The 14099-nt window shown below is 53.8% G+C and overlaps 1 pseudogene across 1 annotated transcript; it reads right to left on the bottom strand.

Moving 5' to 3' along the window:
- Positions 1 to 1598: 1598 nt before the first annotated feature.
- On the bottom strand, positions 1599 to 2303 carry LOC114590557 (hemoglobin subunit alpha-A-like; annotated as a pseudogene). Its single transcript, XR_013394084.1, has 3 exons — positions 2155 to 2303; positions 1927 to 2050; positions 1599 to 1817 (listed from the first exon to the last, which is right to left on the bottom strand). The product of XR_013394084.1 is annotated as a hemoglobin subunit alpha-A-like (transcript).
- Between the last annotated feature and the right edge of the window lie 11796 nt (positions 2304 to 14099).

Here is a 14099-nt window from a genome sequence, read left to right as displayed (position 1 = left end):
AGCCAGATGCTGCTCTAGATATATTGGCCAATTTTTAGGTGGGTGCTGGGATGGAGAGTCGACTGAATCTCAATCCATTAAAGGGGGGGGTTAAGAAGGGGGTCCAATGCTGCTCCCCGCACAGCCTTTTGCAGCGATACTCAAAAGGGTCAGTACAAAACCTGAGCTCTGCACTCAAAGCTACCCTGACAGCAAGCAGTACTTCAAGAACGTCCCAACGGAAGGCGACCTGCTGAGGGACCCTGAGGTGGCTCCCACAGCCTGAGGGTCATGGTGGCTCTGAACCAGTTGGTTGAAAACCTGGACAACCAGAAGTAGGGCTGCCGGCTGCTGGAGCGCCTGGTGGATAACCACAAGAACATCCACCAAGTGCCATCAGGGATGTTCCAGGTATGGGGGAGGGGCAAGCAAGCAGGGAGGACACAGGAGCCGCTGGGCTGGCAGCCCCTGTGATGGCAGCTAGATGGGCATTTGGCCTGATCCAGCGGGCTCCGCTTAGCTTCTTAGAGCATCATCTCAGAGAGCAGCAGCGGGGAAGGGGAGGCTAGCGGGAAGCTGCCCTCTCTCTGCCGGGGCTGTGGGTATTTTTTTAGAGGGTCTCTGGTTCCCCAGAAACAGGTAGACAAGTCGTGCATCCAAAGCAACGAGCAGAGGAGGAATAACCTCCGCCGGGAGCCCAGAGAGAAGAATTGCGTCTGCAGCAGCACAACCGGACATCTTCCGCTGCCCGGCCCCCAACTGCAGCAAAACACGACCCGCCTCTCCCATATCGGCCTCTGCAGCCACAGCAGGCGCTGCAACCGTCCAACGGTTTGACTTGACCCCCAAAAGTGCACTCCTCCGTTGTCTCCCAAGACGCAGGGATGCAAACTCTGGTTCCCCTCTTGCAACTCGGCCGGATTTTGCCGTGCCTCTGGGCGGCGGCGCCATTGCAAAGGGCCTCCTGGCGCTGGGCTAGATCTGCCCCACACAGCCCACCTGTGCCACTGTGGGCGTGGCTCCTCCGATTGCTGTGAGCAGATGGAGTGGGGGAGGGAGGGCGCCCCCCCCTTGCCACGCGCCCTTCCCATTGCTCTGGTGGGTCCTAGTGATCTCGGGAACTGGCGATGGTTCCAGAGCCCGAGTCGCCCTCTCCCAGGCGGGGTTCCTGCTTGCGGGCCTTTCCCCGTGCCCTCTCAGTGCGGGTGTGGAGAAGACCCCTAGCACTGCCCCCCCCCCCGCCTTGAAGTGGGCTTGGCTGTGGGGAGGGGGCTGCCTGTGCCCTCGAGCGCAGGATCCTAGGAAGCTGCCTTCTATTGCATCCAACCCGGGCCGTATTGCATACACGGGCTGGCAGCTGTGGTTCTCGGGGCTTTCGGGCTGGACTGAGCCGGACTCTGCGCCCCCGTCCGGCAAAGGCCACGCGTGCCTGCGGTTCTTTCAGGGTCCCCAGCTAGCAGGCGACTCGGTCCAAGGGCCCCGGGTTCAAGGAGCACCAAGGTAGGGACTATCCCGCGGGACGGGGTCTCCCTCGCCAGAGCCGTCCAGGCCCTCGGGGTCCCCCTCTCCCTTCTTCCCGCCCGCCCCCAGTTCAGCCCAAGAAGACGCCAGAGATCAGGGAGAGTCAAGAGCAGGTTTATTGGGGTGTTTGGGGTCGCGGGGCGGCGTCGAGGCGGATTCTCTGCGGCGGGCTTGGGCTTCTGGGGGGGCTAGCGGTACTTGGAGGTCAGCACGACGTCGACGCGGCCCAGGCACTTGTCCATGGAGACGAGGGTGCTGGCCTTGAGGAGCCCCGGGTGGCTGGCGGCGATGGCCACCAGGATTCAGCGGCCCAGCAGCTGCGGGAGAGACGTAGGGGGAGTGTTAGACGGGGCCTCGGACGGAGCTAAGCCGGGATCCAGCCCGCCCGCCCGCTCGGTGCCCCGACGGGGAGCGAAAGCGACTCACCGCGAAGTTGACGGGCTCCACGCGCAGCTTCTGGGCGTCCAGGTCGCTGAGCTTGTCGAAGGCGCCGGGGGCGATGTCGATGCGCATGAAGTAGGTCTTAGTGGTGGGGGACGCCGCGAACATCCTGCGGGAAGAGGAGGAGAGGAGCAGGAAGACGAGGGTCCGACTCCGGCCCGGCCCGCGGCCTCGTCCCCGGGAGAGGGTCCCTGCCCGACGGGCTGGGCTTACCTGATGATGGCCTGGGCGCTGATGTCCCCGGCCTGGAACTGGAGCAGGCTCCGAACATACATCAACTGGCTCTGGTCGTCGCTGGTCATCTTGGCAGCTCAAAGTCTCGGGTGCCGTCGGAGCGCGCGCGGCCCTTTTATCGGGGGCGCCCCGCCCACCTGGGGCCTCTCCCTCTGTCTCCAGGGGCTCTCCGCCCATCAGCGCCGCCTCTGGGCACCTCCTGGAGGGGAGGGATAGGGGCCACGCCTGCAGGCTGTTACAGGGAAGGGGCGCCAACTACTACCATCAGCTGGCTGGGCTCCAGGCAAGCCCGGGAACGCCGCTTCTGTTCCGCCGCACCCCAGGCGTGCGGAGGCTGGCGAGGCTAACGCGGCTGCGTCTTTGCGACCTGGAGGAACCGCTTCAAAGCAGCCGAACTCAATCGCGAAGCTCCGCAGCAGCCTGGGGCCGGCCCCGATTTCCTCTATCCTAAGGTCTTTCCGTCCTATAGAGTGAGATGAGCGCACAACCCTAGAGTCTGTCAAGACGGGCAGGGGTACCTTTACCTTTACCTTTTTAAGGTCTCTCCGTGACTAAACTGAGCGTCCACGGTGAGGGGCAGTGTACCTCTGCAAAGGAAATATTTTTTTTTATAAAAAAATAGTCCAGTAGCACCTTCGAAGCTCCCTTTTTCTTGGTATTAGCTTTCGTATGTATGCTAATACCAAGAACAATCTTAAGTAAAGGTAAAGGGACCCCTGACCATTAGGTCCAGTCATGGCCGACTCTGGGGCTGCCGCGCTCATCTCGCTTTACTGGCCGAGGGAGCCGGCGCACAGCTTCCGGGTCATGTGGCCAGCATGACTAATCTGCTTCTGGCGAACCAGAGCAGCGCACAGAAACGCTGCCGGAGCAGTACCTATTTATCTACTTGCACTTTGACGTGCTTTCGAACTGCTATGTTGGCAGGAGCAGGGACCGAGCAACGGGAGCTCACCCCGTCACAGGGATTCCAACCGCTGACCTTCTGATCAGCAAGCCCTAAGCTCTGTGGTTTAACCCACAGCGCCACCCGCATCCCTAACAAACTTAGTTGGTCTCTAAGGTGCTACTGCACTATTTTTAAAAAAATTTATTTCGTTTGCAGAGGTACTGCATCAGACCAACACGGCTACCTACCTGACACTGAAAACGAGTAACAGGCCCCGCTCTCAAAGTGTCCGCGGGCTTTCAGGAGCCTTTTGACGAAGTACCTCACCAACTACTCCCGAGTAAACTTAGCAGCGAAGGAATAAGAGGAGTTGCTTTCCCTGCGGTTCCTGCATCGCAGGGGGTTGGAACAGATGACATCTGAGGTCCCTTCCAACTCTTCAATTCCATGATTCTAAGAGCAGAGAGGTCCTCTTCCGGATCAGGAGTTGGCTAAGTTTCCGGAAGCAGGGAGAAATGGACCCGGCCGCCAATGGAGAGATGTAGAAAGTGGAGTCCCCCAAGGATTGGGACCTGTGCTTTCTAAACGACCCTAGAGTTATAGATGAGATGTGAAGTGGCCACTTTTGCTGGAGGCACTAAACTGTTCAGGGTCATTGTAACCAAAGGGTTACAATGACACTGAAGCTCTGCAGGGATCATTAGGAAAGGAATTGACAATAAAGTAGCTACCCATATCATAATGCCATTATTCAAATCTATGGGGTGACCACAGGATATTGTAGAGCTGGAAAAGGTTCAGGAAAGGGCCACAAAATGATCAAGGCGCCGGAGCGACGGCCCTATGGGGGAAAGTCACGTGTTTGAGACTGGTTTAGAGAAAAGGCAAATAAAATGAGACATGGGGGAAGTTTAGAATGTTAAGCACGGCCTGGAGATCAGCCGGGCAGGGAAAGGTGTGTTGTTGCTTTTTACTTTAGATCAAGCTCAGAAAAAGGGGTCGAGAGATCCTTGAAAGGCAAGCAGGAGACACCTGCAGCAGTCTCTGAGGCTAAGTATTTGTTTTCAGTCCTAGAAACAAGCTCCTGTTTCTCAAACGCAGAGAGCTATTCCTGGTTTCCCCCTCCTCGCCAAAAAACAGTATTCATTTGTTCCAATAGCTTAATTTGAAAGCTCTTGTTAAACAATCAGGGACCACAAAAAGCGCCGCAAGTTGTTTTTTTCTAAAACCAAGCAGTATATAAATGTTATGAAACAAACAAACCAACAAGTCCTAGAAGATCTACCACGAATCACTCAGTAGATCCTGATCTACCCCCTGCTCCCCCCAACACACCACTTCCCCCCTCCCATCGTTGGGGCAACTTTACACCATCCTTTGACCTGGTGTCAGGAGGTTCTCAACCTAGCTCTCCTCACAGGGTTGTGGTGGGGAGGAGGACGACCACGTAGAGCACCTTGAGATCCTTGGAAGATATACATGTAATAAATAAATACAATACAGCGAAAAGGAAAAAGAAAAAGCGTCTAAAATATTTTTGGAATTAAACATTCTGAGGACCTAACTGCACATTACATTAAGTTGTTGTCAGTGGTTTGGGTTTGTTTGTTTTTTAAAAAAAGTTGATATGGGGAGGCACTTTTACAGTAGGACTGCAATGTTTGGAGAAGGGAAGTTTCATCTTTTGTACCACAGTTGTGGAAGGATGCAGAGAGCCCAGCAACAGGTGACTTGGGAACGGCAGGCAGCCCTAGCCAGAACCAAGAGGACCTCTGGCACCTCCTGCCCTGCTGTGCTATGCCTCAAGCCCTTGCCATGTGGGCTCTCTAACAATAATAGTAATTATAATTATAATAATTAAAATAATAATTATTATTTATACTCCGCCCGTCTGGCCTGGTTTCCCCAGCCACTCTTGGTGGCTCCCTGCAGAATATTAAAAACAGGATAAAGCATCAGTCATTAAAAACTTCCCTATACAGGGCTGCCTTCAGATGTCTTCTAAAAGTCAGATAGTTGTTTATTTCCTTGACATCTGATGGGAGGGTGTTCCACAGGCCGGGCGCCACTACCGAGAAGACCCATCCATCATATGTGGTGGATGTGTCCCAAGGTGAAAGACTTCTGGGAAAAGATTTATAACGAGTTCAAGAAAATGTTGAAAAATAAATTTATTAAGAAACCAGAAGCCTTTCTACTTGGAATAATAGGTCTGGAATTGCCCAAAAAGGATGTTAGATTGTTTTTGTATGCCACTACAGCGGCAAGACTACTAATAGTAAAAAACTGGAAATACCAAGAAATACCAACAATAGAAGAATGGCAGAAGAAGATGTTGGACTTTTTGGAGCGGCTGACCTGACTGGAAGAATCCATGATCAGAAGGAGGAGAAGACTCGAGAAGATTGGAAGAAATTTAAAGAATATTTGGCTAAATATTGTAATATAAGAAAATGGAAGTGACTTGGAAGTGACAAATAGGCGGAGGATTATAACAATAACGAGTTGTAAAACAATAGGGATTAGAACTAATAAAAGAATAGAAGATAGTAATTAAATGGATTTTATATTATTAGAATTAAGATTTAGGAGAACTGCCACAAGGAGATACAATGGAATTCAGATGGGGGGATTCGAGGAAGTCAGTTAACAATGAAGTTAAATTAGGTATTGAAAGCAATGTTTTTATGTTTCTTTTTTGAGTAATGTGTACTTCTTTTTTGTATCTTTTTTATTATGTGTGTTTCATGTTATGTATGTTTTATATTTGTATTGTGTTTGTTTTGTTACAAACTTGGAAAAACAATAAAACAGAATAATAAAAAAGAATTGCCTAAAACTTGTGCAAGAGAACAAGGCCCTGGGCCCCCTTCCAACCAGTGGAGCCCAGTAATTTGTACCAGCTCTCACACCCCCACAACCGTCAGTCCCAGTTTTTTTATGGGAAATATCAAAGTTTCATAACACACTTGGATCTCATGTTTCAGGATAAGCAAGGAGGATGAGTCTCTTGGAAAAGATTGTTGGCTGATGGGCTGCTTGGAACAAAGTGTGTGCTTTGATGAGCATGCCAGCGAGGTTCTGTCCCAATCATGAGGAGTTCAGAAAAGGATATGGAAAGGAGGAATGTGTAAGGTCACTGAACTGGCAGGTAAGGAGGTGATGCATAAATTAGTTAAATGATGAACGATATGGAAAGAATAGAGATAGAGAGAATCTCTCTCTCTCTTTCTCTCTTTCTCTCTTTCTCTCTTTCTCTCTTTCTCTCTTTCTGTCTGTTTCTCTCAGCATGAGAATGCAAGAAGTGTCTTCTGGATCAGGCCAATTGCCCATTAGTCCAGCATCTTATTCTCACAGTGGCTGACCATATGCCTTTATGTAGGGGCAAAACTAGGCTTTGTTTCACGCGGGTCAAAGACCAAGTTTGGCACACCCCATGCATTTGCACATGCGTGCACACACACACACACACACACGTGCGTGCACAGACACACACACACACATTGGGAGCCTCAATGGCACACCTCTGAATGTGTCACCCAGGGCAAAAAATACCCCGGCTAGCCCCCCATAGCTACAGCTCTGCCTTATGCCACCCAAAGTGTGTTGTATTTTGGTGCTTCGGTTAAAGAACACAAAGATAATTCCCTGGATGCCAAGATCCAGGTTTGTGGCAAGTAATCTTTAGTAAGAGAACCCCAGCAGACCTTTAAAATCACAAAACATGCAACAAAGTAAAGCGTGGAAATATAGGCTGTTAGAGCTTTAAAATATACTCTTCTAATTCATTTTCAAAGTTTCCCACTCCCCTTAGTGGAGGAAGAGACCAGCTGGCAAACCAACCGCAGTTGAAAAAAGACACTCCTGGCCACCAAGGCCAACTGAGCCTCCACTGAAAGTGTTGCATTCAGGTGCAGCCACCACCTCGAACCTGCTCCTTCAAGGGAAGAACAGCCCAATCCTGGGCAAGCTACCTCCTCCCCTCCCAGACCTAAGAACCTGGGTCAGATATTGCCTCCATCTTTCCAAGATTCAGATGTAAAACATGAAAAGAAAGCGCAAGTAAGAGGGGACATGATAGAAGTTGTCAGAGCTGCCTCAGGTCCCAGCTCACAGAGGACCAACGCCAGTTCGTTGTTATATAAAATAGTCTTTATTGAAGTTCAGTTTCTCTTTCACAGCCACGGCGCGCAGCTCTACGTCTTAAACTCTAGACCGCCGAAGCTCCGTCTGAGTCTCCTCCCCCCAGACACCAGTTTAAGACTCTAGCCTTGCTCGACCTCTTCCTTTGCTCCCTCCTCCTCTGGGTCCGCTTGTCCGCTGGGGTCTTGCCCTTCCTAGACTCTTCTGACGCTGAGTCCCCTGAGTCTTCCCCCTCCCTCCGGCGGGCTTTAGGACCTGGTTCCCAATCCGGGTTTTCTGCTGTCCCGCGCGCCTGTACATTTGAACTTGGCGCGCGCGCCCAGCCGGCCACCTTCCTCCTGACCGTTATACTGCTCCTGTCGCTGCTTCCCTCTTCGGGGATGCTAGCTGGGTCTGACTCCTCCTCCCTGCTTGCCGGAGGAGACGCTGGCTCTGACCTATGGGGCTCTTCCCCCCCACTACGCTCTGGTGGGGAAGCTGGTCCTGATCTCCAGCTACTGCTTTGGGAGTCTCCGCTGGCCCCCTGCTTCTGGTGTGTCCCCCCTGGGACCCCCCTTGCCCTGGCCACCGGCGCCCCCTTCTGGGAATCTTCTGATTCACTGGAGAGGCTTATGGAATCTCTCGGGTCACTGTCATTCTGCCCTCCGCTGCCCTCAGATTCTTCCCCTTTGCTCTCCATTTCCTCTCTCCCCTGTGCCTCTGCTCCTGAGCCTCTGACATCCATCCCCCCCTCGAAGCCCCCCCTTCCCCCTCCCTCTCTTTGGGTGCGGGTTCCGGGTGCTCCAGTGCTGCGGGGGTGAGTGCGGGATACCGTTCTTTCCCCCCGGTGTGCAGCCGGCCAGCTGGATCCGGCCAGCTCGTAATGGGCTCGTCGACGTCGATCTCCTCTGCTTCCATCTCTCTGCAGCTGTGTGTGTGTGTTCAACGTTGCTGCGCTGTTTGGGGAAAAAAGCGGGGGAGCTTTCACTGCTACGTTTTTGTGGGTGCTAATTCTACTCTGCTAATATTACCCCTCTTACTGCTAAAGGCTTTCCTTAATTGGAGAGTCTGTGGGTTTGCAGAAGCGATTGTTTAAATCTGTGGGGGTGTGTCCTGAGACTGTGTGTGGATATATTGAGTGTTTGTGCGATTGCAGAAACGCTTTACTTTGAATCTGCTGGTGTGTGTGCAGAGTTCGTGGGGGGGGGGGGTATATTTGCCCACCGGGTCTGTGTGTACCTCCGGAAGTTTTTTCCTTCCCGGAAGCAATGCTTGTCTCTTTAAACTGCTCCTCAAGCTGCTGATTTTGAGCGGTCTTAGCATTGGTTGGGGGTGCAGGCATTGAAATTGTGCTTAAAATGGCTGAAGGTGGGCATCTCTTTGCAGACATTACATTGAGGCTGCTTACCTTACACGGACCCAAGCCTCCATTGTCCTTCAAACCCCTTGTGTGTCTCTCCGTGCTTTGTTTACCCCCACAGGCACCCTCCGCCCCCATCGTGGCTCCCTCCTGACTCTGATTTCCCTTACCAACCCTCTGCTCCGTATTGTTGCTGGTTGTGCCTTTACTTTACAGCTTTTATCTCTGCTTTCCTCTGCCAACCCCCTCTTCCCTAGGGTTGCTGTTTGTCCTTTTATTTATAGTTTTTATCCTTGCTGGTTGTGCCTTTAGTTTATAGTTTTTATCTCTGCTTTATAGTTTTTATCCTTGCTTGTTGTGCCTTTATTTTATAGTTTTATCTCTGCTTTCCTTTGCCAACCCCCTCTTCCCTAGGGTGGCTGTTTGTCCTCTTATTTATGTGCCTTTATTTTATAGTATTTATCCTTCCCTGTGCTTCGGCTCCCTCCTGGCTCTCCCCCCTTATGGTTGCTGGCTGTGCCTTTAATTTATAGTTTTACCCTTCCCCGTGCTGCGGCTCCCTTCTGGCTCATATTGACCTTCCGTCCTATTGTTGTCGGTTGTGCCTTTATTTTATAGTTTTATTTGCCTTGCATTTATCGTTATTGTCAGAGACTGCCTCCAGGTCCCAGCTCACAGAAGACCAACGCTAGCCAGCAGAACTGTGCAAAAGTCTTTATTGAAGTTTAGTTCCCATTTTCAAGCCCTAGCGTGCGTCTCTACGTCTAGACCCTAGACCAGCGAAGCCTCGTCTGAGTCTCCGCCCCCTGTACACCAGTTTAAGACTCTAGCCTTACTCCACCTTCTTCGTTTCTCCTTCCGCCTCTGGGTCCTACTACCCCCCGGGGTGCCTTCCTTCCTGGACGCCTCGGATGCGGACCCCTCAGACTCCTCCCCCTCTCTTCGGCGGGCTTTGGGACCCGGCTCCCTCTCCGGGCTGCTCATTGCGCCACCCTCTTGTACATTTGAACTTGGCGCGCGCGCGCTGCCCCTGACCTTCCTTCTGACCGTTTCCTCGCTCTCTGATGCAGGCGTGGCTAACCCTGACTCATGTCCTTCCGCTGACGGAAAGCTGCCTGCTGCCGATGCCTGGGGCTCCTCCCCCCTACTGCTCTCCGGTGGGGAAGCTGGTCCCGATTTCCAGCTGCTGCTCTCTGAGTCCCCTCTGGCCCCTCCTTCCTGAGGTGTTCCCTCTGGCAACCCCCTAGCTCTGACCACGGGAGCCCCTTTCTGTGAATCCTCTGATTCGCTGGAGAGACTTAGAGACCTCGGACGGCTATCATCGCTGACCTCTCCCTCGGATTCCTCTCCCTCGGTCTCTAATTCCTCCCTTTCCTGTCCCTCTGCTCCTGAACCCCTGACATCCATCCCCCCCTCGAAGCCCCCCCTCCCCCCTCCCCTCCTTCCGGTGTGGGTACTGGGTGCTCCGTCGTAGCGGGGGTGCGTGCAGGATACAGTTCGTCCCCCATGTACTCGTCGACGTCGCTCTCCTCTGCTTCCATCTCTCTGCCTCCTTGCTCGAACCCCACATCTTCCCCCAACACGTCCATGTCCGTCTCGCCCCCCTCCCCCTCTTCGGGTGGTCCCTGCCAAGGACCCCTCAGCCACTTCCTGCGCCACTGCTCCTCTTGTTGATCGTCCCACCAATAAGAGCTGTCTGAGGCAGACCCCGGTGGCGAACCCACCTGGGAGCTCGTGACTGGGGCCTGTTCTTCGTCCGAGGCGAACCCCTAGAATGTGCTGGCTGAAAGAGTGGGTGTGAAGAGCCAGTCGTCGAAATACTCGGCTGGCATGGGCCTGTGTGGGAAGAGGGCATGAAACTCCTCTTTGAGCAGAGGCTCCTCCAAAGCATAGTCCGGTACCCAGCTGTTGGCACTGGCCGGGGTACCCTCTCTGGCTAGGAGATATTCTACTCCCTCTTCCCCCCCATCTCGAGTCTAAAATCTCTGTGACCTCGTTGATGTGCCCCCTCCTTGGCGACCCCCCCTTTCTGGGCCCTTCTCTGAGCGGGTCTGGTGCTGTGTCTGGCTCCTGAAATCTATGAGGTGCTTTGTAGGGCGTGAGCACCGATCTATGGAACACCGGATGCATTCTGGAACCCTCCGGAAGAGCCAACCGGAAGGCCACTGGATTGACCTGTGCCTGGACTTGGTAAGGTCCTAGCTGCTTATGTCCTAGCTTCTTCTTCGCTAACGATCTGGTCGGCACTGCTTGCGCTGCTAACCAGACCCAGTCTCCCACCTGTATGTCTTCCCCAACTCTTCTGTGTCTGTCGGCCTGCACTTTGTATGCGTGTTTTGCTAGTTCTAACTGCCTCCTGAGTTGTTCGTGGACTTCCTGCAACTCCGACGCTAAGGCTTCCGCTGCCTGTGGCTCCCCCTCCCCCACTCTCTCCAAACTCGGGAAGGTTCTGGGATGCCTCCCGTTGTTGGCGAAGAACGGCGTCACCCCCGTCGACACGTGCTTCGTATTGTTGTAAGCGAACTCGGCGAGTGGCAGGTAGTCCACCCATGTCGTGGGCTGCTGATTGGCGTAGCATCTCAGGTACTGTTGCATGATGGCGTTGACCCTCTCCGCTTGCCCGTTGGTCTGTGGGTGTCTCGCCGACGCCAAATTGACTTTGACGTTCAGAATGCCCATCAGCTTCTGCCAGAAGTTCGAGATGAACTGTCGCCCCCGGTCGGAGAGAATAGACCGTGGCAGTCCGTGGACTTTGAACACGTGGTCTATGAACAGTTTGGCGGTCTGCTCTGCCGTGGCGACCTTCACACATGGAATGAAGTGTGCCATTTTAGTAAACATGTCCACCACCACTAGCACTGCTGTCTTTCCCCTCGAACTGGGCAGATCCGTGACGAAGTCCAGGGCCACCCTCTCCCACGGTTCAGACGGTGTCTGCAGCGGTTCCAGCAGTCCCGCCGGCGGTTTGTGAACTGACTTGGCCCTTTGGCAGGTTCACATCTCGAGACGTAATCCGCTACTTCCCCCCGCATCTTGGGCCACCAAAAGTCTCTGGCTACTAGTTCGACAGTCTTTTCTTTGCCAAAGTGCCCGGCGGTGGGAGCGTCGTGTAGCTGCTGCAGTACCCTTGCGCGGAGGTCGTCTCCCGGCACGTAGAGTGCTCCCTTGTGGAGGAGCAACCCATCGCGTATCTGGAACTCGTCGGCCTTCGCTGTGCCCCTGTGCACCTCCTCCATCTTGGCCTGTGCGAAGGGGTCTTCCCGCAGCGCGCGACGTACGGCGTCCAGGTCCACGGTTGCCGACGCGCATGCCCACGCTTCCGGTGCGAAAATGTGCTTGGCCGCCGACGGTGCCGCCTCCTCAAGGTATTGCGGCTTTCTGGACAATGCATCCGCCATCACGTTGTTGTCGCCTGGAATGTACTCTATCTTGAAATCGAAGTCCGCGAAGAACTCAGCCCATCTAATGTGTCTCTGGTTGAGGAACCTAGCCGTGCGCCAGTACTCCAGATTCTTGTGGTCCGTGTGGACCTGCACTGTGTGTCTGGCTCCGATAAGGAAGTGCCGCCATGCCTTGAACGCTGCATGGATGGCTAGCAACTCCCTGTCCCAGATGGTATAATTCTGCTCCGACTTGCTGAGCTTCCTCGAGTAGAAGGCGCACGGCCTCCAGTCCCCCTGCTGGTCTTGTTGCAACAGGACAGCTCCCACGGCTCTGTCTGAGGCGTCTGTCTCCACCCTCATGGGTCTGCTGGGATTCACATGCAGCAGCTGCTCTTCGGACGCGAAGAGACGCTTGAGTTTCTGAAAGGACTGCTCCGCTTGCTCCGTCCAGATGAATTTCTTCTTCTTGGAGCTGAGCGTGTCGGTGATGGCCGCTGTCTGCATGGCAAATCCCTTGATGAACTTGCGGTAAAAGTTGGCAAAGCCGACAAACCGCTGGACTTCCTTCCGATTGCGTGGGCTTTTCCAGTCTAAAACTGCGCGAACCTTGGCGCTGTCCATGGCGAGCCCCTTGTCCGACAACTTGTAGCCCAGGAAATCCACCTCCGTCATGTCGAACTGGCACTTCTCCAGCTTGGCGTACAGCCGGTGCTCCTTCAGTCTCTGCAGAACTTCCCTGACATCCCTCTCGTGCGCCTCTCGCGATTCTGAAAAAATCAGGATGTCGTCCAGGAAGCATACGCACTTCTTGTAAAGGAGTCCCGCCAGCACATGATGCATAAAGGCTTGAAAACAGTGAGAGCCATTTTGTAATCCGAAGGGCATAACTCTGTATTCGTAGGTGCCCAGTGGCGTGAACATGGCCGTCTTCCACTCGTCGCCTTCGTGCATGCGAATCAGGTTGTACGCCCCTCGTAGATCCAACTTGGTGAAAACGCGTCCTTTCCTCACGGTCGCGAGCAGGTCGTCTATCTTGGGCATGGGGAAGGCTGAGGGCTTGGTTTTCGAGTTTAAAATTCGATAGTCCACCACCAGCCTCTTTTGGGGCGTGTCCCGCTTCTTCACAAAGAATACTGGACTGCCTCCCACAGCTTTTGACTCCCGGATGAACCCGCGCTTCAAATTGTGATCTATGAACTCCCTGAGTTCCTGCAGTTCATCCTCAGACATGGAATACAGTTTCCCAGTTGGCAGCGTCGCCCCCGGCAGGAGGTCAATCTTGCAGTCATAGGGTCTGTGAGGAGGTAGCTTGTCCGCCTCCTTCTCACAGAATACCTCCAAAAACTCCGCATACTTGAGGGGTACTGCTTGCAGCGTGCCCAACTGTAACTGCGGGTCTTCCTCTTCCCCTTCTGGGCTAGGTATAATGCAATGTTCCGCACAGTAGGAGGAGCCAAAAGTCAGTTGGCGCTGGTACCAAGCCAATGCTTGGCTGTGCCTGTGCAGCCAACTCATGCCTAATACTATAGGCGTGTCCGACAGTTGGGTGACATTGAAGCTGATGACCTCCCGGTGATTCCCAATTTGCATCACCATCGGCGGCGTCTGCTGTACCACCTGCCCCCCTAGCAGTTCCCTGCCATCCACCGTGACAACCTTCAGGGGCAGCGTGGCTGGCAGTAACGCTACGTTGTGTTGTTGAATGAACTCCAGTCCTATAAAGTCTGCATTACTGCCAGAGTCAATTGTAATAGGCACTTCTAAGGTGAGTCCATTGGGCAGCTGGAGCGAAGCGGTGAGCTGCACCACTGGTTTGGGCGGGAGGGGGTCTGTGGGCTGCAAAATCTCTGGGGACTTCCTCACTGACTCGTCTGGCTGGGCCCCAGTGCCTCCGTTTCCAGCCAGACTCCGTCGTTTCCCTGCTGTGGTTCTCTCTGCTGAGTTGTTTCCAGTACTGTCACTGAAGCTGCAGTGTGCTTGTGGAGCCTCTGGGGACACTCTTTCGCCATGTGCTGTCCACTATCACATATATAGCACTTCCTGTTCCCTCTAGGCAGCTTCGGTTTGACTGCTCCCGGTGTTAAGGCTCTGGTAGCTGAGTGAGCCCTAGCACCGCCAATCTCCATCTGCTCTTCGCCCCCTCCCTGTGGAGGCGTGGACTGCGCACGCG

This window comes from Podarcis muralis, chromosome 8, assembly GCF_964188315.1.
Source record: "Podarcis muralis chromosome 8, rPodMur119.hap1.1, whole genome shotgun sequence".
In the NCBI taxonomy this organism is placed as follows: Eukaryota; Metazoa; Chordata; class Lepidosauria; order Squamata; family Lacertidae; genus Podarcis; species Podarcis muralis.
This window is presented reverse-complemented; position numbering and strand designations above follow the sequence as displayed.